This window comes from Haemaphysalis longicornis, unplaced genomic scaffold (genome assembly GCF_048455015.1).
Source record: "Haemaphysalis longicornis isolate Haplotype H1 unplaced genomic scaffold, Haemaphysalis longicornis Haplotype H1 scaffold_1, whole genome shotgun sequence".
Classification (NCBI taxonomy): Eukaryota; Metazoa; Arthropoda; class Arachnida; order Ixodida; family Ixodidae; genus Haemaphysalis; species Haemaphysalis longicornis.
Window position 1 is genome coordinate 301,321,643 of NW_027526203.1, and position 23,786 is coordinate 301,345,428.

A 23,786-nucleotide genomic window follows, 5' to 3' on the forward strand; every position below is an offset into this window, starting at 1 on the left:
TGCGTAGAGTGAACTATATAGCAGCCCGATCTGCAGCACGACCATACATTTGCGATCTCATTGGCTGCCTGAAAGAGGCAATCGCTGGTGATCAGATATTTGTGGGGGCTTGAGGGAAGCTTAATACAGAAGCATTATTCAGGAAACACACAGCTTAGCGGGTCGGAGTGCTGCAGTCCTACAATAAACAACAATGTACGCCATTACGGGGGATACGCGTCCGGGATGCATCCGTATGTGAGAGCTACCCAGCGTGTTCTCGTATCTCAGTCGTATGAAGTGGATCATCTCCCTGTGCCGTTCGTATCCCGGGCGGGTTACGCGGAAAGCTTCGCGGAAAGGCTTTTGCTTCCAACAGTATTCAATTAAATGTTTTGTGCAATTTTGAGGTGTCTGTTAATGGGATTATTTCGCGTGCGTGGTAGAATCGGCACCAAGTTGTATTTGTATTTTTCTGCTCTTGAATTCTACCAAGCGTTACAATCGGGGACGCGTTATAATCGTGCAAATACGCTATGCTATTTGCCACTAGTACTAAAGTTTTTCCTAAAGAAAAAATAAAATTCACACACACCCAAATGCGTAAGTATGAACTTTAAATCTTGGACGTCGTTCAATCGCATCCCAAGAAGTGTTCTCGTCCTTTCGCGTCACTGCTACTGTAGTTGTTGCGGCCGCCGAAGCCCTTGCATTACATTTATTCTTCCTTCAAACTGTACAAATAAAACACTGCTCTATCGACCGGACAAACGACGAAAAGTGTGTATATTTGAGCCCGTCTATGCAAAGCAAACGCACCCAGAAGTTTCACAAATTCATTTCAGTGCCCCTTTTATGCCTGCTTGTCCTGTCCAAGCCCGTTGCCCAGCGCCCCGCGGGGGGAGGGACAAAAATTCCCCTTCGGACCCACCCTCTCCAACCGACATCCTCTTCCCCTTGTAAGGGCCCACACCAATCTCACTGTGACCCGGGTACTGGCCGTCAACCGCCGACCTCTGCTTCTCGCCGTCCGTACACCCGTTGACGAGGGCGAGCAGGACGGCCCTCTTGTGGGCACAGCGTGCCAGCAGGCATGAGCGCCGGTGGAAGCTGTAGGCCCCCATTCAGAATTTACCTAGGGTGATCTGCTAGTCGGCTAAAGTTAACCTTCAGGTAATGAACGATGAATTCGTTAACTTTCATTGCGAATATACACGCGTTGACCGTAAAGTCTTAACACGTACGGGAATCTCCTTCACCACAACTAAAAGGAGAATAGACAACATTTTCTCGGGTAAAATTGTGAGGCACCAATTTCTGTCACATTTACCCTTTGCGCGATACGGCTAGTCATTCAGATACATCGCGGAAAGTACAACCTCATAAATTTGCCGGAATTGGATGTGAAATGCCTCGAAGGTCATTCCACATCGTGATAACTCAAGGAAGAGATGAGTGACTGATTACGTGCGCGTGGCAAAAAAAAAAAAAAAAAAAGACGGATAAATCTAGAATGAATATTTAATTATTTCGATGTACACATGGCTCCACTGAGGGGCTTTGTAGAAGATCGAGAACTCCGAATGCATTTATAGAATAAAGAAAAGAGGGCGATGTGGAACCCTGAATTTTTAATTTGTCGAATGAGTGATCCACCTTGAATTTCAAACACTGAAACGACGGTCGTAATGGCGCGCTATGAAACGGCGTGGTTTGTTTCGTATGCATAGTAACATATTAATCAGATAATCTTGGCAGGGGGACGCAACACGGCGACACATGGGATTCAAATTCCAGCTGAGAGCGAACATACGTCAATTAGTTAATTTTCGAGTGTCCGAAGAAAAGTTATGCAAGTTTCGACAAAAATACCTGCAGCGGTTTTCGATACTTTGGCACAAATGCTATGTACTGCAACGGCCATGGAATGTTAGGAGTTAAATGAATGCGAATATTTTTTTTTTTTTCACAATAAACTCGCGATACTGGTGTCACGCTTAGGGTGGGAGAGTAGTCAGAAATGTAGTGTTTGCTGCTGATTATGAACTTCGACGCATTGCGAGACATCTCCAAATGTTAAAGCAATTTAAAATGCGATTTAAGCTAAATTACCTTTAGGTTAATTCGAAGTGCTCGGTGCTCAAGCTTGAAAGCTGTGCTGGATAAAATACAGCTATCCACGAAAATTAAAATACAACGAGATAACTTCCAGGATACGTCGTTAATGTACATTAGGAATAGGATGGCTTCGGGTAAACTGAATTGCGGAGCATCGGAACTTACGTTTGACCGGGACGAGGCGGTAGCGTCAACAACAGGGAGTTCTTAGCGAGTGACAGAAAGTTACAAATCCGTGACGATGCAGATGAGTCGAAGCAAGCGAAGATAACTTATGAATTAAACGACAATGACCAGCGACATCAAATGCTCGATAGTGAAGTTAGGGAAGAAACAACCTGTTTGTTTGTCGTCATTCGTGGTAAAGTGCAAGTCTGTGGTGTATTTAAGAAGCTCAGTGCCACATGACGGGCCTTTTAAACCATACGAGTTTGTTTTTCGCCGTTGTTTTCGTCGTCAAACTTTCTCCTTTCTTTTCCTCTCATTTCCGGCCTAGAGGGTTCGAAGAGGAAGAGTGGCGTAACAGGCGGGCCCATCGACGCACGTTTTCAAAAATAGCGCCTACACTCTAATCCTTGTAACCCATAATGTAACTTCTAAACGGAAGTAACCTATAAAATAAAGGTTACAATGAATCCATTTTGATGTTTTCTTTATCCCAGTCCATTTTAAGGGTTACAAGCGTGAAGTTAAAAGCGGTTTATAGGTTACATTAATGATTTATAGGTTACATCGACAAAATCTGAAATGTAACCTTTACGTTGTAACCTATAAAATGCCCTGTAACCTATAAGGATGCTCGTCGCGCCTTCTCTCCAGGCGGCCGTTGATTTCTCAGTTGCATGACGGGATATAGAGAAATGGCGGCGCCCGCAGGTCCGGTGGCCGCGTTTTCGCGCCACTCGAGCCTTTTTACCGCTGTGATACCCATACGATGAAGCGAGGATTGCTGTTACAAGACTTATTTGTCGGCGTGAGTCGCGGAGGCTGCGGCGAGCCCATTTGTGACTGGCAGCGCTGCACGGCCCGTTTTTCTACGACCAACATCAAGTTCGCATGTTGGACCAATGCCCCGGCGCCAGTGAAAGCGAACTCGGTGAGTATATTCCCGTAACGGTTTCCGTGTTTTCATTGTATGTATCTTTTCGCTGGGGGCTTTTCAATTTGAAATTGCAGCATTTGAGAGGGATTTTATTTACCCGACTGGTTGCTTCGCTGGACGTTTTCTGTTGCCCGCGGCGGCAATTGAATGAAATCGCGGGTTTGCGTTCGTCGCGTCAGACTAGAACGGACGATTGGGAAAGCCCGTACATTATAAAAGACAACGGCGCTCGTGACCTGCTTTCTGCTCTGCGCGCCTTCGTCATGTGTTGAGCGTTTTGTTTACGCTGTTGGCTGCATCGGGCGCACTTGACGAGTTATTGGCCCATGTAATTGTCAGGTAGCTCTGCTTGAATATTTGAAGTTTTTCCCAATGAAGTCTTTCTTATATTATCGCGCTTTTCTCTGGGTATTATCATTTTGTTTCAGCCGTCGGGAAATATTCATTTTTCTCGCTGCATATATTCGGAATGGTGTCTAGTTTATTTGTCTTGTAGTAATATATCCGGATAAACACAAGGTGTGTGCTGCAGAAAAGTAGCCCACTAAATGGTGCCCGAAATTTCTAGACTCACTTTTGTCCAGCACAAGCCTCTTTTTTTGTGAAAGTTTGCCCTACCGCACAATAAAAAGTTTTCATATGTACAACACTCTTCATTTTTGTCATTCTTTTCCTTGAGTGGGTAAATTTGGTGTTAGTCATTTTGAGGTAGCGGGGCATTTTCACCATGTTAAGTGGGTTTATTATTCTCATTCGCACGAATCAGTCGTTTATTTATTCGCGTGGTATTGCCGGGCAAATGGTTGTCTCGCGTGATACTAGTGTAGTGCAGTAAAGCGACTTTACAGAATGGTGGTATGTATGAGCCAGCATGCAGGCTGCTTGATTGTTGTTGTTTTTTGATGATACAGCAATTGTGACGAATTAAACAGAGACAAGTGCAGGTGCAAAAACGGGTGCTGCACCCTCATCGGCTCGTGGCTGTTCGAAAAGTGTGGTTGCATCTGGCTACCTATGCTATGACTTATGAGCACTACTGTTTTTCTTGCAGGCAGTGTTCTTTGAGCTGACAACCAGGACTCCCCTGCGTATGACACAAGAAGTCTGATTTCCGTGGAAACAACGGTATGAAAATGCAATAACTAAAACACATTCATTCAAATATTCTTTGTAAAGATGGCACCCAGGCCTACACAGACAAAAGTATGAATCACTTGTAAAAATGCGAGGCCTTACTTCAAGTGTTATGATGCTATATTTCGTATCTTATTTTGCCTCATGTTTAGTGACTCTTTCTATCAGTTCGTTACTGCATGAACGTTATGAATTCACATAACGATTTCCTCAGCATGGAGCTTTGTAGTTTTTCAGCAACTCCACATATTCTATAAGATGCGTGGTTTTGCAGAGCCAACAAGAAGAACTCTTTTTCGAAAAGAGCTCTTTAAGAAAGCTTCAGTTGTTAGTGAGGGCTTGTGCTGTGTTCTTTTCTTCGTCTTGTCAAGTTTCAGGTGTTCTTTCATTATGAATGTATACCAACTGCCCAGCTCTAAAGCCTATTACATTATAACCCAAATAACCCTTTGAGTCATTACAGGTACAGACCTCCCGGGAATGCCACTTGAAGATCGGTGCAAGTTCTAGATGTATCCTCTCCCACAACACATTTGGACGAAGAAAAAATGTTAGTTGCCGATTCTTTTTTACGAATAGCCGAGTAAGAAACCACCGGTAGAAGAACACTTTACTGAAATGAAAAACGTTTCGGCTTCCACGTGGGATCCTCGTTCAAAATGAAACTGCCAGTACAATGTCGGGGGGGGGGGGGGGGGGGGCGGAGGGAGATGTTTAAGTACAGCCAAAAATGTGACGCAGACGGTGTCAGAATCGTGAAAGGACGTTTCCTGGGTTTAGTGCGACGTTCGCCCTGTTGCGTGTACACAACACGCGTGTTGCGTGTTGCGTGTAGTGATTCCACATGAATTCGCGGAAATGTTTTTGCTTTCTCGTTTGCAAATGTATGTCAGTTTATCTCGTAGCCCAAAGTTTCTGCCTGTTCTGGGTGAGCATGCAGAAACATTTCGCGAGATAAACAGGAACACGGCGCGATTAAAATTCAGGAAGGTTGGCCGGTATGACTATAGTGGCTTCGCGTTGTTCTGAACAATGCGGCCAAATTATTCTCTGTAACGAGAACTGAAATGATGTGAAATTATTTGAAAGGCCGTAAATCACTCCTTCTCTGGTGTGGCCTTTCATTTAATTCTCTGGTCTACGTCTTCATTTTCGTGCAATATATTTTTCGTACTTCACATGCCTGTGGTTTGGTGTGAGGGGCTTATGGTTGCACTGGATTTTGTTCTTTTTCTGAAATTTTCTGTAGATGGCTCTTCAAGGTGGGGAAATCCAAGTGACGGCCCCTCACATGTATACCTCCATCTGCGGCAGCAGGGAACAAGTTATTCAGATGACCTCGGGAAATCTTCAGCGTGCCCTGATTTTGTGCCTGCTTGTGTTCTACGTAAATTGCGAAGCTTATCTCTGAATTTTTCCAAGCGCCTTTTTTCATGCAGGAAACTATAGATCCCATTTAAAGTTTGTCCAAAAGACAGATTGCAATCGGCCTAGAAACTTGTTAGGGCTGCATAAAAAACGATAACTTGGCGTGGGAATCACAACTCAGGTGGAACTGTAAAGAGGAACCTAAGAGGGAAGTGTAAAGATGGATTCGTAAAGACAAGTGAATTCCAAGTGTAATATTAGACTCTGAGTGAAACAGAGAATGTTAAACACTGCTTTGTATGAAACAGTGAATTTGTAATAAATGTTCTTTCTACTTTCCCACATTCTGCGTTTTTTCTGTGGGGAACCATGACAATAATGCTGTACTGGGAAAGTGGACCTCTGAGAACCATCTTATAAATGTAGCTCAAACTCGAATTCATCTGAAATGGTTCAATTGCAGTACCAAACAATTCGAAATACTTTGCATACGTCCGTGCAAATATTGAGGTAAAGAATCTGTATATTTGGCCATGTTTGTGAAGCTGTTCACGCAACATTTATTAAACAGGTTTAATAAGGATATATGAATAAACCGAGTTTTACCTGAAAGTCTAAAGCAATATAGGAAACACCAGTTCGCCCAGGAATCCGCACTCGTCTAATATTCATTAAGGAACGATAATTACATTACGGTGGTTCGCAGCTTTGCTTTTTAATAAATAGCCCACAGGTGTTTCATAATAATAAATGTGAGTGTTCAAAACTACTGATGCCAAACTTCTGGAAATGAGCTCCTGTTAAATGCGCAAATATGTGTGCATGTACTGCAATTCTCTTTTGATAATCATGGCCTAAGTTGTCAGACAAGAATTTTTGGCTTAAGGCTATGTTATCATAACTTTGGCGTCCTTTTGAAGTATGCTATCAAGTGCATGTTTCCACTAAAGCTTGGTTTCACTAAAGCCTAATGTTGTTTAACTAAAACTAAAATTCATGCCCACAATTTACCAGAAGACCTATCATGCATGTTTGATACTGGTTTCTTAAACGGCACAAAGCTGATGCAAACATCAAATTTAGTTATGCCAGTTTATAAGACTTAAGCGTTGCCAAAACTCACAAAGATTTTGGGGTGACAACCTGGGTAACGATTATCGAACAGGTAATGCAATGCATATATATTAAGAGAACATTTTCAAGCTTTTTAGCACCGCAATTTTAGGAATTATAAAAGTAACTTCTCTTTTAGCCCCAGCCGTGTGGCCGGCAGTTTATTCAAGGGACGAATAAAAGACACCCGACGCAAAAGTTTAGACTGCGCAATGGACAGCATGGTCGCACATATCGTCTTCCACTAACGCGATATTTGTTTACCACGCGGGAAAGGCGCCTTCGGGGCGACTCCACAGCTGCGCCGGCGAAAGCGCGCCTGGCGCGCAACCTTCCAGGTGTGTGGCCTTGGACGGCGGTAGATGTAACTTATATATAGGTATACATGCTGAAAGCGGCAAAGTAACCCATAACTGAGTAACCCTTACGTGTATACGTATATAAGGGTTACGAAGATATAGGTTACATTTGTACCTTATAAATTATAGGTTACAAAAATTCGAAAATGTATACCTCTATTAAGGGTTACCCAGCTTAGAGTGTATTGAACGCTTAAGGTGAGGAGCTGAAGTGTCGACCGGCCTCCCTACACCACCAGCTCGTTCCTGCTGCTGCAAAGCAGGGAGAAGGGAGATATAATTTAAGGGTGGCGGTGAGACCGGAGTGCCCGTGGTCCTCCCTTGGAGCATGGAGGAAGCTCCAATTCCGGAACAGGGGATGACGAGGAGCTCGAAAATAGTCAGTTGTGCCTTTACATCATGGTTTCACGTCGTGACGCGTCTCGAGGCTGCTAAGGCGTGTTTGTACCTACGTCATCCAGAACCGGAGCAAAATGGAGCCCTTAGTGGAGTCACCGGTGAAAACTTCTGCCTGACATTATGGACGGACTCTGAATTTCGGGATGCATTTAAAGTACAGATCTCGCTCGATGCCGATAGTGCAACCGACACAAGCACTCGGCTCTGTCGGCAGCTGGGGCAGAAGCCAGCCAGCGGCGACACGATGCGTGGCTGTCCGGGACCGTTGCGGCGGCGGCGGCGGCGCAGTATACCGGTCCCCGTGTCAGTCAACCCCATTCGGCGCGATTCTGGAACGGCGGGGACACGACTCTCGTCATCCGAAATAGTATCCTCGTTTCGACCGGCGCTTCGTGAATTGAACGGCCCGCGCGACGTGACGTGCGCCCGACAGTCGACGCAGCTGCCGCGAGGCCTCGAGCGATCGATGCTAAAGCGACGCGCGCACCGACAACCGGGACGAATCGGTGCGGCGTAAGTCCGTCAACGAGCGCGCAACAGGCGTGCACGTTTGCCGCTGCCGATTTGGTACCGGCTGCTATTTCCAATTTGTGCGAGCTGCTCGCCAGCTCCTGAAGTGCAAGCCGTCGTATCCGTCTCAGCGGCTACTCGTCCCCCATTGCGGGTGCGTGGCAAACTCCTCAAAGCGGGCGTACGCTTGCTTTTTCTCCAGGGCCTCTCGAGGCTATTTTCATGCTTTCGAGAACAACCTTGAAGCGTGTCCAGCGCATCAAAATCGTGGCTGCTTTCTTTATCAATTCGTCACAGACAGACGCGGAAAGTGCGGGCGTCATTCGTGCGTGCATGCTATATCCAATGTGGACGAACGGCTGTCGGCGTCTTCCAATTTGGCCAGCCCGGCTCTGCGCTTCGCAACACTTTTGTTGTTCTTCTTGTTGTTTTCTTGTGAACAATGTCGACTATTTCTGAGGTATTTCCCTGCATGTAGCAATTGAGCACAGTCAACCCTGCGCAGAAATGAGTGGGTCATTGGCCAGGATCTACTGCTCAATGTTGCTCTTGCACAGCTGTCTTCCTAGGTGCGGAGTACCTTAGGACCTCCCAATGTCCGTCCGCGTCCATCCGTGCGCACACCACCGTCAAGCGAAAATCAAGCGAAATTTGATTTGAGCCGTGAGTTGCAGTTTCATTTAGGGAATAATCAAGGAGCAACTCACTGCTCAAATCGAATGACGGTCGGGGCGCAAATCGGATGTCACTCGGGGCGCAACTTGGACGGCATTTCGAGTCGCCGTACTGCGCACCCTCGCCATCATCCACGGAGTGGAGATATTGCCATTTTTATTTGCATTCCCGTAGTTTAGTTTCACTTCCTCGAAACTTGTTTCGCTTTTTGCGCGTTTCGTGCGCCAAAATCAGTATTTCGACTGGTGCCTACCGGAGATACTTTTCGCGAGTATTTTTTAGCCTATTATTCCTATTTACATCGCATTACGACGGAGCAATTATGAATAATCGAAGATAATGTCAGCAGTTGTTTACTTCAGATATTATATTACAAGTGTACTGGGTTATTCATAATTGCGCAGTTGCTATTGCCCATAAAAAAGGCATCCGCTTTTCGCGTGCCAATCAACAACCTACTTATAATACGAGCTACTGACGCAATAATTTAGGCTATGCTAATACATGCGACATTAAAGATAGTTTTAACGAAACTCGACAATGACATGCAGTCATCCAACATTTCAAGAATGGGCGTTTGTACTATGACACAACTTCCGTCCACAATGCGAAATTTGTATAGTAACTCAGCTTTGTATAGATATGTTGATAGTGCACTCCTTAAAGGCCCTCAGTAGGAAAAGCTACATAAATTAATATGCATAGGACATATAATGTAATAGACTGGACTGGCGTGTATACCTGACAAATCGAAAAGAAAACGCTCAATAATGCTGTTTCTCTTCCAATGTCATTTTTTTTTTCTCTCACAGTGGGAACTTCGACCATTGTTTTATCTAGGAACGAAGTGGTAATGCCCTTCAACGGAAAAGAACTATAAGGCTTCTAACCACAGTGTTGTCTTTATGAGAATTGTTATTTCATGTGGTTTATTGATGATCGCTGAAAACAATTTCGGTTAAGCACGTTTGACTACGGTTCGTGCAGGATATAATTATTAACAAAGAGAAAAAATTGTTGATTCCTCTGTCATAGGAATCGGTAAAACACGAAAGTGAAACTTGCAGCGAAATCTGCAGCTGAGCATGATATGCGAATCGGCGGCTGTCTTCTGGGTGTGCTTGGTGAGCAACGTCCTGCTGGCGGGTCGCTTCGGCAAAGGTGTACTGGCGTCATTTCCGTGACGAATATGACGTCAGTGAAATCTTGGCGTATGCCGGCATAAAACACTTTGGTGTTAAAATATAAAACCCGAAAACGAACAACCCTATTTATAACGTAAACTGTGGTTCTAAAGGTTGCTTCCCCGCAAGAAGACACTGTGTGCAGGGGTGCACCCTCTAGAGGCCTCTTGCTTCGTTGTGCTGGCGTCATTTCCGTGACGGATATGACGTCACCCAAATGTTTGTGTATCCCGGAATAAAACACTTTCGTGTTAAAACCATCTTGCGCATTACTCAGCGATGACAAAAATTCTGGGCAAACGGCCGTTCACGCGCATTACGTGAACTGAGACCGAAGCATCGCCACCTCCAGTTCCGCCAAGCACCGCTTGATGGTTTGTGATGGTAGCTATGCCATCTTTGTTTGCCACGCAGCGGTTTGTGAAGAAGGCTTTCGAACACGGCGGCTCGACTCTGGTTTTGCTACCCGGTGATGAGGACCGTGCATCATTCCTCGAGTGCATTAGGACTGCGGAAATGTTCGTTTATTTCGGGTCGTTTGCACGTGCAGCGGTCTCAGCGGGTGGTCACTATGAAGGACTTGCAGTTGATGGATGCATTATTGCGCACAGAAACGTCTACATCACACTGGTTGTAATATATATGCTCGTTTACGTGCACACGAACTGCGGCCATGAAAGGGATACTGTAATTTCCTTTTTGGCGGTAATAACCCCCTACGTCAAAGAGCACCGAACCTCATCATTTTTTGGACAAAGCGAAACAACCCGCAGTATTTGCGTACCTATTTTACGCTCTTTCAGAGCCTCGGATGCCCTGACAGTTCCGTTTAACATTGCGCGATTACAGCGCACGTAACTGTCCAGAATCTTCTTGCTTTTCTTTTCCTTAGCATGCGCACCAGGTTTCTAACTTCATTCCTATTTTCTCACTTCATGTATGTACAAGTGACGTATCTCTCATCACTAAATGGGACGAGTTTTTTTCTTCTTCGTATCCCTCCGTTTCTAACTATCCGTTTCTAACTAACTATACGTTTCTAACTAACTCCGTTTCTAACTAACTAACTAACTAAACTATGGTGGTTGATTGCACCGGCCTTTCCAACAGCTAGTCACTCCAACCGTAACCATGCCGCGAGTCAAACAAAAGAGCCACCAGCAGCAAAGCAAACGGTCACGCCGCCCCTCGTTGGAATGCCTGCACTGTGCGAACGAAAGCCGTGGGCACACGGTGGGTGCCGCTGAGGCATACCGGAGCCCCGCAGCCTTTCACGCGGTGTCCGCTGCAGCCAGTGCGCAATCATATGTGAACTGAAGCCGTTACGTCCGCTGGTCGGCGGCATTTTCCCCCCATCTCTGCGTTTTTTTCGCGCATTTCACAAAACTGCGCGCCTTAGACGTTGATAAATCAGCTTCTCGACCCGTTCCTCTCGCTTGCGGCATAGACAGCCGAGCTGATCTTTGTAGATACGCTCGTCTAACCTAGATGCGGCTCAAAGGGCCCAAAGAGCGAAGCGCGGTGCCAGAATCCGCCCTGGACGATTGAAAAAGAAAATCTTTAAAACGCGACCTCGGCCACTGGCTTTGCTTTTGTGCGATTCGTAAGTTGCAATGTGGGCCCGACCGGCATATCCCGTTTTTGAGAAGCTTTTGCGGCATATCTTTTTATGAGTATTATTGGTTCGTTCAGGTGCGCGCTTGGCATGCCGTTCTACCCCAGGAGAAATTTTTAGGAATTCACCTTCGTATTCAAAGGACTCTCCAATGTCCCCTAAGGTAAAGACAACTTGTCATCAGGGATAAAACCAATCAGCTTCCCTTAATTTGTCAAAAAAGTGTTACACAGTCTGAATAACGCCCGAGAAAAGTCCGCATATCGCGGAACTCTTCTTGCGATATACGTATTTTTGCCTGATGCTTACTGCGCGCGTGTTGGTTCCGCAGCCACTGTCCCAAAGTCTTAATTGCAGCTGTCTTGAAAGTCTCGAGTGCATGCTGCGTGCACTTTCACGTCACTTCGATTTACTCTGCCCTCTGAGCTGTTGCTTTCTTGCGCTGCTAAAAGTAGTTCTGCTGTTATAACTACTGACTGTCCTGGCGTCTTTAAAGACCGCTCGCTCATTAATTTGCGTTTATTAATCTTCCCGAGATTGAATTTCTCCCACAAGCAGGAATTTCCGCGTTTCTCTTTTGTCATTAGGTGGAGGGGGAGAGAGTGGCAAGATGTGTCCTGGCGAAGAAAATTCAGACGATATCTCGTCGATGGCCCCTGAAGCTACGAGAGCCTTATCATGGCGTATGCTGCCGTGGGAGACAGCTAACTCATCTGTTTCCAATCAAGCGAATCAGTGACTAGCGGGAGTTAATATGCAGCCCCTCCGAGCCCGAGTAATCTGAATCAGCAAGTCCAAAGAACATCGGTACTGGAAACAAAAGCAAACGTCGTTTTCAAACCGTCACTTGAGGAGTTCCTATAGTTTAGATTGGCTTAAAGGGACCCAGGGTGAAACACTTTTTTGAACTGTTTTCGAAATCTTAAATGCTTGTAGTAGTAGTCAACCAACACATACTCTACTTATATTAGGGGGTCGCAAAGTACTTCAGCCAAAAATTACTGCGCTTGGCCTCCCTCTGTCCTTGTGCGTTTTTTTTTTTTTTGCGCTACACGAAGTCATCAAAAATTACTGCTTAGAAACTTAAAAACTTGCTCAAAAAATTTTTCTCTCTTTGCCGGTCTTGGCGTCCTTGGACCCCTCGAATTACGCCATTACAGCAGTATAGCGGCTATTGGCCGGCTTTTCGTCAGTTGCAGCAATGAACGCATTCAACAGCCACTTTACAAAGAAAACCACAAAATCAAAGCAGAAATGCAAGGCATATCTGCTGCGACGAGCAAAACACGCGGTGCCGCTCCGTGCTGACGATAACTATAGCTCCTGCAGTGCTTCCGGACGCGAAGGAAAAAGTGAAAGCGTTTATCGGAAGTGTTGCAGAGTCCCTTTAATAAAAATGTTTCGGCTTAATGAATGTTTCTGGCTGTAAGCAGTGCAGTAATGCTATCTGTTATACATTCTAAAAAATCGCCGTAGGTGGGCTTCACCACAACGCCCCAAAGCGACGGATCAGCGGGACCAAAAGCGGGAATTCGGGGAATGATGAGGCCAAGCATGCGATTAGAGTAAAATAAGAGAATCTGCGCTGGGACAGCAGCGCGAGGCGGGCATGCGTCCTGTTGCCCCAGCTAAGATCTAATTTTTTACTCTAATCGCATGCTTGACTTCGTCATTCGCCCAATTCCCACTTTTGGTCCCGCCGATTAGTCGTTTTAGGGTGTTAAGCGCGAGACACATGGACGACTGGTGCATTCGATCCGCATGCGACAGATCGTTACGACGGTCGCCACGACTAGTCGTACGCGTGAATTTGAGACACGTGCTCCGAAGTGCGCGTGCGATGCGTCGTCGGCGTCGCTCCGCCCACTGTTTTCGCTCCGTGGTTGCCTCCCTGTTTAGGCGCATTCAGGCCCATTTAGATGTGTGCAAGAGAAATCCGATCAGGAAAAGAAAACGTTTATCAACTTGAAGTGAAAATGAATAGTGCTATTACGTTATACGTTGCATTTTTATGCGTTCAGTACAATGCTGTGGGAACATTTAGCACCCATGCTTCCGCTCGTCCATGCTGTAAGTACCGGTGACAGCATGTGTCCACCAGGCGTGGAGTGCACGGTCCGGCGGCGGCGGCGGTGGCGGCGGCGGAGAACTGCTAGCGAGTGCGGTGGCGAGTGTGGACTACGACGCCCAGCGCGAGGCCGTCCAGCAAGCGCTGGAGGCTCTCGAGCGCCAGCGGCCGACAGCACGTTCTCCTCGGAGGCTGGGTGCGAGTAGGTAGCGAGCGCCGGGTGGCCGTCCAGCGTGACGTTTAGGCCGCGTCTTTTTGCCGGACAATAAAAAACGTTGTTTCTCTCTCTCTCTCCAAAAAACACTCGGAATTGCCTCTGGCGCCTCCTCGATCTTTGAAAGAAACTTTCTCCGCGATGACATTGGGCTCTCATTTGCTGTAGCCGCACGATGATCGCAACGATGGCACGACTGCATCTGGCTTGCCAGTCACACGTGAGCTTCCTCTGACCAGCGAGCGACGCCAAAACCGGTCCTAACGATCAGTCGTAACGATCAGTCGCATGCGAATTGCACGCCCCCGTCGTCCATGTGTCTCGCGCTTTCAATGACAGCTGCGAATATTTTCTCCAATCGTGTAAACTAATACTTCCATTTTTATAGCTCCAAAGCCAATCCAGGTTATTCTTGGCTAAACGGCTGTCTAGCACAATATTTCCACCATTCATATGCACTAATTTCTGAACAGACGGCTTCCCAGCGTTGCTTCGTGGGCATCGCTCTAAGTCTTGCCCCGTGCGACTTGGATTTTAAGCACTGCTTCGCTTTTCAGTGCACTTCCCCGGTGCCTTGGCGCCAGCGCGTCTCGTCGAACAGGGGGGAATCCTACTCGAAACCTCCTTGAACTGGCGTTAGTTCGTGGCATCTCACTTCATGGCACCCCCTTCAGTATACAGACAGGCCTCACCATCTGACGCAATTTGGTCTTCAGGTGCCTTTTAATGTGTGATTGAGTTGCGTGTGTGTGTCCCAACCATTGTAGCAATGCGTGGCTCCGGGTGAACCGTTCCGTCTTTTTTTTTTTTTTTTTTTGCATATGTCCCTACCTAATCGAGTTTAACGCAAAAAGTTTTTTCGCATTTTTTTTCTCTCGTTGCTCACGTTGTTCCCCTTCTACTGCCGTACAGGTGCTCGTAGGAAACGTGTCTCATATGTCTCATACTGTTGCAAACAGCAGTAGCTGTTGCGTGTTAGTGAAAGGAAATCACTTCGAAATGAAACCAGAGCAAGTATCTAACTATCGCAGCAGTTTAGTATTTCATTAAAGTATGACAATGCTCTTAAAATCACAATTTCTCTGCGAAAGTAGTAACTTGTGTCGGTAAAAAAATTTGCAGGCTGATCGGCACGGCCCATCTGCTCTCTATATATTGCAACATTTGTTCCTTTCGGATGTAACGCCAACATTGATAAAGTGCCGCAAAAATTTTCTGTTGGGGCTTTGCAGGCCGTTTTGTTAGACATCAAGACATGCACTAAACTAGGACTATTGAATCTTGCCAGTAATAATTTATATTACGGACCGTTGTCTCAGAGTGTAGGCTTAAGAAAATGCATGTTCTAGTGTGTGTTCAGAATTTAAGTGTAATTCTTCATGCAGCTTCTTTTTACCCTTGCGCATTGCACAGCTCACTATTGGCCTCCCGACCCAAATTACAATTCCTTCGGGAGTTCTTACTGTTCGCGCGGTTGGGGGCAAATTAGGCATATTTGCCCCAGCAGTTTCGCTCGAAATCTAGAGTTCGGAAAGCTAGTAACACGAATACAGAAAACTGATATTTTGCACAGAGCAAAGATCCACGTTGAATAGAGAGACAGCTTGAGTACTTTCTAGTATGCTTAATAGCGTTTGTGAAATTCAGCTGGATTTCACAAATGCTATCTCAGTGGTAACTTGTTGGGTAGTAGTATGACCTGTATGAAGACTGTGTGTGCAGTGTTTGTGCGCGAGTGACCGCGGACCTGACCCACCTGATGTGGGGTTGTGAAAGACACGACGCGAGTGACGGGAGGCCGACCCTCCCTCCGGACGTTACGGACTCGATCGGCTCTTCGGAGCGCGAACACCTGCTAAGGGCTATCCAGCGGCTCGAGGCTGCACTGGGCAAGCAACGGCGAAAGGAGAACCCGCACTCCTCTCGGCCTCCTCCTGCGGGAGCGAGGGCTAGGGGAGACAGCGGCGGCACTCCAAGTAGCCCGCGCCGACCAGACGCAGGCCTCGGGGTCGGCCCGACGCCGCAGTGAGCGGCGAAGACTACGGGACGGTGAAGCCCTGCGAGCAGTAGTATTAACTCTATGCCTGCGAGGCCTGACCCGTCCCCGACTGCAGGAGATCCAATAAAGTCCTTTCTCTCTCTCTCTCTCTAATGATGCTACCCATCAGATTACGACTGAGATCTTACATGGCTCTTGAACCTAGCATGACCACGCCCTAAACTTGAAACCGAACACAGCGCAAGCTGTCCTCCCCAATAAAAGCTATGCGAAACAACTTTGCATGCCTCTGAGTAACGCCAGAGTAATCAGTATTGATAAGAGTGTCGATGAGCGGGAAAGTTGCAGATGTTTAAAAAAACCTGGGCACACCGATTACAAATTCAGAAGATTTTTTTAAAAACTGCAAAAATTCAAACAGCAATAAAATGGCACTGGGAAGCAGTATTATAATTTTATACCCTCCGATAATGTTTTTGCCTAAAAAGTTTTTGCATGCTTTAAGGTCATCCGGCCGGTCTGTTTCACCCGAGAGGTCCATTATAATGCGATAAATAACGCAGTCATCCGCGAACATACGAAACGAGTACAAAACGTAAGTTTGTAAGCCGTCTGTGGACACTAGGATTATACGCGGGCCGAGGAATAACGTCTGGCGTTGCAGGAGGGGAACTACAACTCATTTTGAAGAAAATGAAACATGCTAGTCAAAAATAGCGCGATCCAACTTGCAGTGTCAGGCAGCGAGTTTTTCTCTCGGGAAAATTGCGGCCGCAAGCAGTTGTGACTTGCTTTAACGGGCGCTAGGCGTTTCGTGCCTTGTGAGCAGCTGAAGCGTTACATTCGGCGTGATGGAAGAATGGGCCACATTCAAGACCAATCGTTTTGGAACAGTACCTGCATCCAGTTTCAACTGGATGTACCGAGCGTTACTTTCGTGCACACAATATGTGCGCATTGAATCGCGGAGGAGGCTCACCCCTGATGGGTAGGGGCTGAGGCGCTGTGCCGCTGCGCACTAAGGTACTCTATTTCTGGTGAACATTAAATGCGAACACACATCTGTGTGTGAGGCACATGCTAAAGCACACAAGGGGGTTTAAATTCATCCGCAGAGCCACTATGGCGCGCCGGACAGACCGGGTGTTTTGGCACTGCGTTTAACCTCTTTTGATTTATTTGAATACCGCGAAGAAAGCTCCTTGTGTGCATCCCTGGGGTCACGGTGCAATGTTATATCACCTCTTTGTGTGGGAGAAGGGGTCCATTTGACAACCTCTGAGGATAGCTAAAGAATTAGCTTTATAGATGTAGATTCAAAGCCCCGTTCCTCCACTTCTTTTCTGCTGCATGACGACATACCCGGAAACCTGATAAAATGAAACTTAATAACCGAACTCGGCTGTCCATTGCAAGTAATTAAGAAATAAAAAGATGTAGAAGTAACGGCCCTGCCTTGGCGAATACTACAGGCCGCCGAGCAAATCTATTTTTGTCTCCTACACAACGTAACTCTCCATGCCACGAGGTCGTCCGCCTTGACAGCACAGCGCACAGACTGCGGGTTTTAGGCAAAAGGGGCTCCTTGCAGTATAACCACGTACCCGTCCCTGGCGAGGTGCTCGGCGAAAAGCCCCCACCACGAAGAAGGCGGCCAAAAGGTTTGGCCCGCCTTTTACTCTCGCAGTGAGCTGCGCTGAAAGCGATCGTGACACATCCCAGCCTTAACGACGTACGTCTCCTTAAATAACGTTGTTTTTAAAGAAAGCAAGAAAAAAGAGGCCGCTTCGTGCACGAAACGGCTCGTCCCGTGCTCCGAACGCGCTGTTTCGCATGCCCCGAGCGCAGTCGCCGCGCCAACAATGGCCACCCTGCGAGCCGTACCCTCGGCCGTCTGCAGCGCTGATGGTGTTTTCACCCCGTGATGCTCCCCGGCCGCACTGTGGTCGGCCTGCGTTCGTGCACGCCGTGTGCTTCCTCTCCGCCAATGAGCCGCAGATTGTTAGGACGCCGGTCGCTTGCGGCCACCACATGGCTACCCGCAGTCCCTCCTGCTCTGGATTTGTGCGGGCGGCCGTATCTCCCTAATAAAAGCGAACAGATCGCCCCCATCTGGAGATGGCGCGATGGGTCTCTTTTACCTCGTCTTCCCGAAACGATAAGATGGGCGCACGCGCGAACGGATGCACGTTTTTGTGTCGCATCTGTTTGACATAACACCGATGGCGGCGTTTTGCTCGACATAGTTTGATTTCTGGTATTACCTGAATCGTGTTTCCTATACAGATTGGGACATATCTAGGGCGCTCTCGAAGCTTCCATCCTGTCTATGTCTTATGCGCGCCACAACCTAGGTCTGGAGGGGGCGAATACGCAGCACTTCCCACAAGCGCACATATCGGAACACGTACACGAGGGAAAACAGCTACGTAACACCCTTTATAGGTCGGAGGTCATAAATTATCGCGAACAGAGAATATACTGCACATAGTTAGGGGCTATAAATTTGACAAAACCTTGATACCGAAGTTTAGGGCTGAAGAAAAACCAGTTGTATTGAAAGCTGATGCATTTGATACCTCGACAAAGTACCTGCAAAACGTAAAGAGATAGTGGTTGTTGAACTCCTTGTTGAGGACTTTTTGCCTTCTTATTAGAAGCGTAAAAATAGCGAGCACAAAACATTTCAGGACATCTGGCTGAGGGACAGCAAACAGAACTCCTGGAACAAAGGGCGTACCGAGAATGGCGCGCGTTCTTGGCCACTTTGGATTACCTTTTAGCGGGAGATGACCAATACCCCCCAAAGCACCTCGGATCTGCCACAGTGCCAAGAGCTCTCTGGCCGAAAGCCTCCGGAAATTCTTTCCCTGGACAAAAGCTTTCCTAAATCCGACTTGAGCAAACCGCTGCGGGAGAAGTTAGGAATGGACTTCGAACTATATGATCTCCCCTGAAGCACACGAAATTGCGCGCCCCATTTCTTCAACTTATCGAATAGGCTTCGTGATAACACCAGTGCTGCCTCTATAGCTTACAGTTAAACTTCCATTCTGGCACGTTTAGCTTAAAATTGAGTACTGCTGTGCATATAGGTAACCTATTGTAACCTGTGCAACGAATAAAGCGCAAATGTTTCTTTCCCTCTCGTTCCGTCCCGTCTGTTGCGCTGCCGCTTTCTTCTGAAGTTATGTATCAACCAGCACAAGTTCGAACTCTCCTCTTCTGAATGAACAATGATTACTGATTAAAGAATATCACAGATTTAAAATTTCCTCAAGAATGTAAAGACGGAAAATGTTTGAAGGATCGTTCAAAGTGGCAAAGTGAAAGACCGCTCTCCCCGTACTTGTCTCCGGAATACATCGGGAATCAGGAAATTACAAGAAACGACTGCAGCAGCACGCTCTTAACGAATAAGAGCGTTGACAACAACGTCTTAGTAGAATACGCCATCACGCATGACCATGAGATTGATTGGGACGATGAAGAATCGTCGCAACTGAAAAAAATGACAGCGTCACGACTACATCTGAAATCACTAATCATAGAGGGCCACATCCAACTCAGTTAATGGAAACGATGGAAATATAAACTCCATCTACACACGCTCGTTGCAGTGATTACTGAAGTTCATTTAAACGAACCACTTCTGGTGACGTCTTCATTGTGAACAAGGTTTCTCTGCTCGAAGCCGATATGTCAAGAAATATTAGTGGGACTGGTCGGCGTCTCTTGTTTTGCTTCTAATGTACCTCCACCCCCCACCCCCCGTTCCACTCTCGACCTAATGACTGGGCCTGAAAGTATTTTGAGGAAGTCAATCAGTAAAGGCGGACTGAGAAGCCCAGGCCAGAGGCATTGGAAAGGGCCGCTGATGCGCAGTAGACCCGTTGGCAGTACAGGTCAAGTCTTCAACACGCACCTACCACCTGGACACTCCGAAGGACGTGTGCATGAGAGTGAAGACTTCGCTTTTCTCCTGTTGTATACCATTCAGCGCGTGTATCTCACGCAAAGAGGCGGGGCGCGGCGTGGTCGCTGCTTTAAGAAAGGGTTCCTGCAGGTTCTTCCTACGCCCATAGACAAAGGGCCATGGGCACAGAAGTCCTTATGCGGTTCTTGGCGGAGTCACATAGACGAGAAACTCTGAACGGCCGTCCGTTGCGTGTACCTGTATACTGTGTGCGCATGTGTTAGAGGAAGCCCTCCGCCTACCTTTCTGATTTTTCTTTTTCGTGTTCACTCTTTTTTTCTGGTCATTTCGCATCCCCTTTGCATTATTTACACTTATCTGAAGTAGTGAGCCCCGCCGTTAGCGGGGCTGATCTGGTGCGAATTACACAATTTATCTCCCCCTCTCGTCTGAGTAGTGTGATTGGTGACCGCTTTCACAGATTCGCAAGTGGTGGGCCGATAAATTGTTACAATCAGAGCGATGAGCGAGGCAGCGATTCTGGTTAAGCGACATACTCGCACCGGGCCAAACTAGATGCATGTCTGGCAACGAAAGAGTTGACTCGCTCACCCACGCACGTACCCGGGCCCATCTCGACACCCTTTTTCAAGGGGGGCTGCGACAAAAGAGACCACGTTGCAGCTCTTCACGCAAAATATTACTTTCCGCGCACGTATTTACCAGGGGAATGGAAGAAAAAAAAAAGCCCAGTTGGCTCGAATTTGACTCTAAAAGAAAGTCACGGTTTCCGCATTTTCAAAATTTTCAATTTTTTTTCGTCGCTCCACCGAGCAGCGTCGACCTATCCACAGAGCGAGCAATGGGAGATCACAGAACCACAGAGTGGAGAGAGCGCGTAAAGAGAGCTGCCCTTTAGAAAGAAGAAAGCTGCCTTTGCAACGGTGCCGACGTTGCCAAGGTGACGTCAAGTCGAAGCGCGGTGCGCAACCGGCCTCTGCGCCGTCTTGACGGGCACCGTGACTCCGCCACCGATTGCACGTGCTGCATAAACGAGCGTGAAGCCAGAGCAGGGCGGCAACATCGGAAGCTGGGGCAAGACGGGCGCATCGGACCGAGTTCGTGAGAGAGAGGTACGAGATGCTCAGGCATTCTTGAAGATCCACCAATGGCTCTTCAATCAATTACATGCGTGAAGCTCAAGGCGGAGACGGAAGACACAGAGGAAGACGGGAGGAGAGGAGGACTAACAAAACTTAAACGGCTCATGGAGAACTTTAAGCACATGTCGCCAGCGCAGCTTATCCGCCTTTGCCAGTCGGAGAAATTTTCCTACAATAGATTTTTGCAGCGCAATACGCCTGACGAAGGGAAAGGTGACCGTGGTCAACAACAATTTATACGCTGGCAATGCGCGGACGGTACTTCACATTCAGAGTGACCGAATTCCAGGGCAATGGCTTCCCTGGGCAACCAAGGAATGAGTTTTAGTAAATTAGTAAGACGGTTGTCCGCTAGACCGACAATACGGCGCCAATGACGTGTGATGACGGATAGGCAACTGCACTGAATATAACGCACGTCGCCCGTGAGGCCGGCCGCCCCCTGCAGGATCTACGCTGGCGGGGGGAGTTCGTTGCGGGATGGCCGAGGCAGTCAGTGGCGATGTGTTGCCGCTGAGCTGTGTAACCTTAGGCTGTCATCTGAAAATAGTCTGCGTGGGGTCTCTAAACCGCTTCTGACCAGTACCTAAAGGACCTGCTGCTCCCATTTTATACACGACCTTTAGGGTAGCTCACGTGTTGGATCTGCCTTTCTTTTCGACGGCCTCTTTCTTTCTTTTTCTTTTTTTTTTTTTTTTACTGTGAGAGCTGAATAAGGGACACTTTTGCCTGCAGAACAGTATACGTTAGTCGCGTGTAACCAAGGTCGGCCGTCCATCGCACACAAAACAAAAAAGTCCCCTTCTCTGGCATTGAACCGACGACCCATAGCTAACTAAACACGCTGTTTATAGAGGAGTGGGTTTTCTAATGACATTCATTCGTCGTGACTAGTGCACCTTGGCTGAAAATCACTCAGTAGTTGAGAGCTCACTATTAACTTAGACACTTGGGGTTCCTTGAATATCGTAAGCTATGAACGCTTCTGCTTTTTACCTGCATCAAAAAATACGTGGTGGAGGGAAATAATTATGCTATACCGCGCCCTTCCTTGAGTTGCGTCGTTGAACGTACTCACCTTTTTGGTGGCGCCATCTGAATATCTGCAGGTTACACCGTCAAGTTACTGAGCCCCACCGTACTTCCCAGTGCTGCTCCCTCCAACGCTGCTCGCGTAGGAAAGCGCGGAGAGGAAAAAGGGGACAAATCAAACACAGGTGTCAAGAGTGCACGGCATGAGATAAGCATACGATGTCATTTGTTCGCTCCCTCTGTGCTCCCTCTGTGACGACCCCACCACTGGATGGGGTCGTCACAGAGGGGTCGATTTTTTTTTTTTAAGTCCGCTGAATCACTATTTGTAGACCATCGCATTTTGGTGTGTCTCCCGTTCTGTCATTGCCGCGACGACCTCTTTCTCAGCTCGTGCTGAGAACTTCCTGCTGCGAAAGCGGGACGTACGGGAATTGCGGTCCCGTTTCTGTAGCCCTCCCGACTGTTCTTAGCAGCCTGTGACACGATGCACCCCCAGGGGCGAAAAAGTGACAGTTGTGCGGCGAGAATACTCCAGCTTGAGTGCGATAACTTAAGTATCGTGCAACTTGTAGGAATTAACTGTCTAAAAATAATAAACAACTCTTTGCGTTTGCTTCCCTTGCGTTGGCAGTAGCCATTATGCAAGGGGAAAGGATGCGGTTAAATGGAGCGAATCCTTCCGAGGGGGTTCCCAGCAGTACGCAAACAAAAAAGGGTTCCATACGCCTCACGAGCTGCGGAGCCCTAAAAGTAAGGTGTTCTTTTTTATTGCGCGTGATGTGCTGCTATTAGTTTGAGAATTGTGACACGAAAGGAAAATGGTTACATGGTCCCCCACGATTCCCTGAAGTAAGGCATGCCACTTCCCAACGGGCCTGCATTATAGTGTCGTGTGCTGATGTGGTAAGAAAGCCATATGGCCCGCATCGCCCTATGACCCGCTGAATTGTTGAGGCCCCTGCACCTGAACGTCACCCATTGTTTTGCGTATACAGCGCGGCCATTTCTTTTAGAGGTGCTAAGAAAAAAAAAAAGATTGCATAGCACCTCGCTACTCCCTGCAAAGCAGGCACCGAGATCTGAATGAGCGGCACTTCTTAATGTGCCTACACTGTTGTTGGAATGAGAGGAGTAGAATGAAATAAAAAAAAAATTAAAGCCGTTCCACTCAATGTGGAAGCTGTCGGAAGGGCAGAGCAGCGATTCGCCATAATGGGCTGCAGCGCCGTTATCCGCAAACTACTGCCACCCAATTCATTTCAAGTTTCCCGCTCTTGCAGTGCTCGCGTACCCCCTGCCCGAAACCGCGCCAGCGGGAGTTCTGTTCGTTTTGCGCTTGCTTTAATTTCGTATGCTGGAGAAGTTTTGCATCATTTCGAACGCGGCATTTTTTTCTAGCGCGGCTGGAGCCTTTCTGCGGCATTTCGAACGCGCCATTCTTTTCTGGCGCGGCCGGAGCCTTTTTGCGGCATTTCGAACACGCCAATTTTTTCTTACGCGGCTGGAGCCTTTCTGCTTCATTTCAAACGCGCCATTTCTTTCTTGGCGGTCGCTTTTTCAGCTTACTATCGTAAAAACCAACTAAACAAGCGTTCCTAACTAAATGAACGTGCGGGCTTTATTTTTCTCAAGAGAAAAATAAAGATTTGATTTGATTTGATTTGACTTGATTTGGGTGCCGGTTATATTCATAGATTTTGCCTGAAATGGACCTGCAGTTTTCTTTGCGCTAAGTAACCGGGAGATGTATGACCAGCGCCAGCGGTTCACGAGGTTTGAACGGTTATGACTATTTAAACCGTGTGGTTTTCGAAACCTCAGCGTGACTCCCTGAC

The 23,786-nt window shown here is 47.4% G+C and overlaps 1 long non-coding RNA gene across 1 annotated transcript; it reads left to right on the forward strand.

Annotated features, from left to right (window-relative positions):
- Window positions 1-2,927: 2,927 nt before the first annotated feature.
- Window positions 2,928-6,338, forward strand: LOC144170048 (uncharacterized). The gene is made up of 4 exons (XR_013322558.1): window positions 2,928-3,193; window positions 4,251-4,324; window positions 4,797-4,883; window positions 5,583-6,338. It is a non-coding gene; the product is annotated as an uncharacterized LOC144170048 (long non-coding RNA).
- The last annotated feature ends 17,448 nt before the right edge of the window (window positions 6,339-23,786 follow it).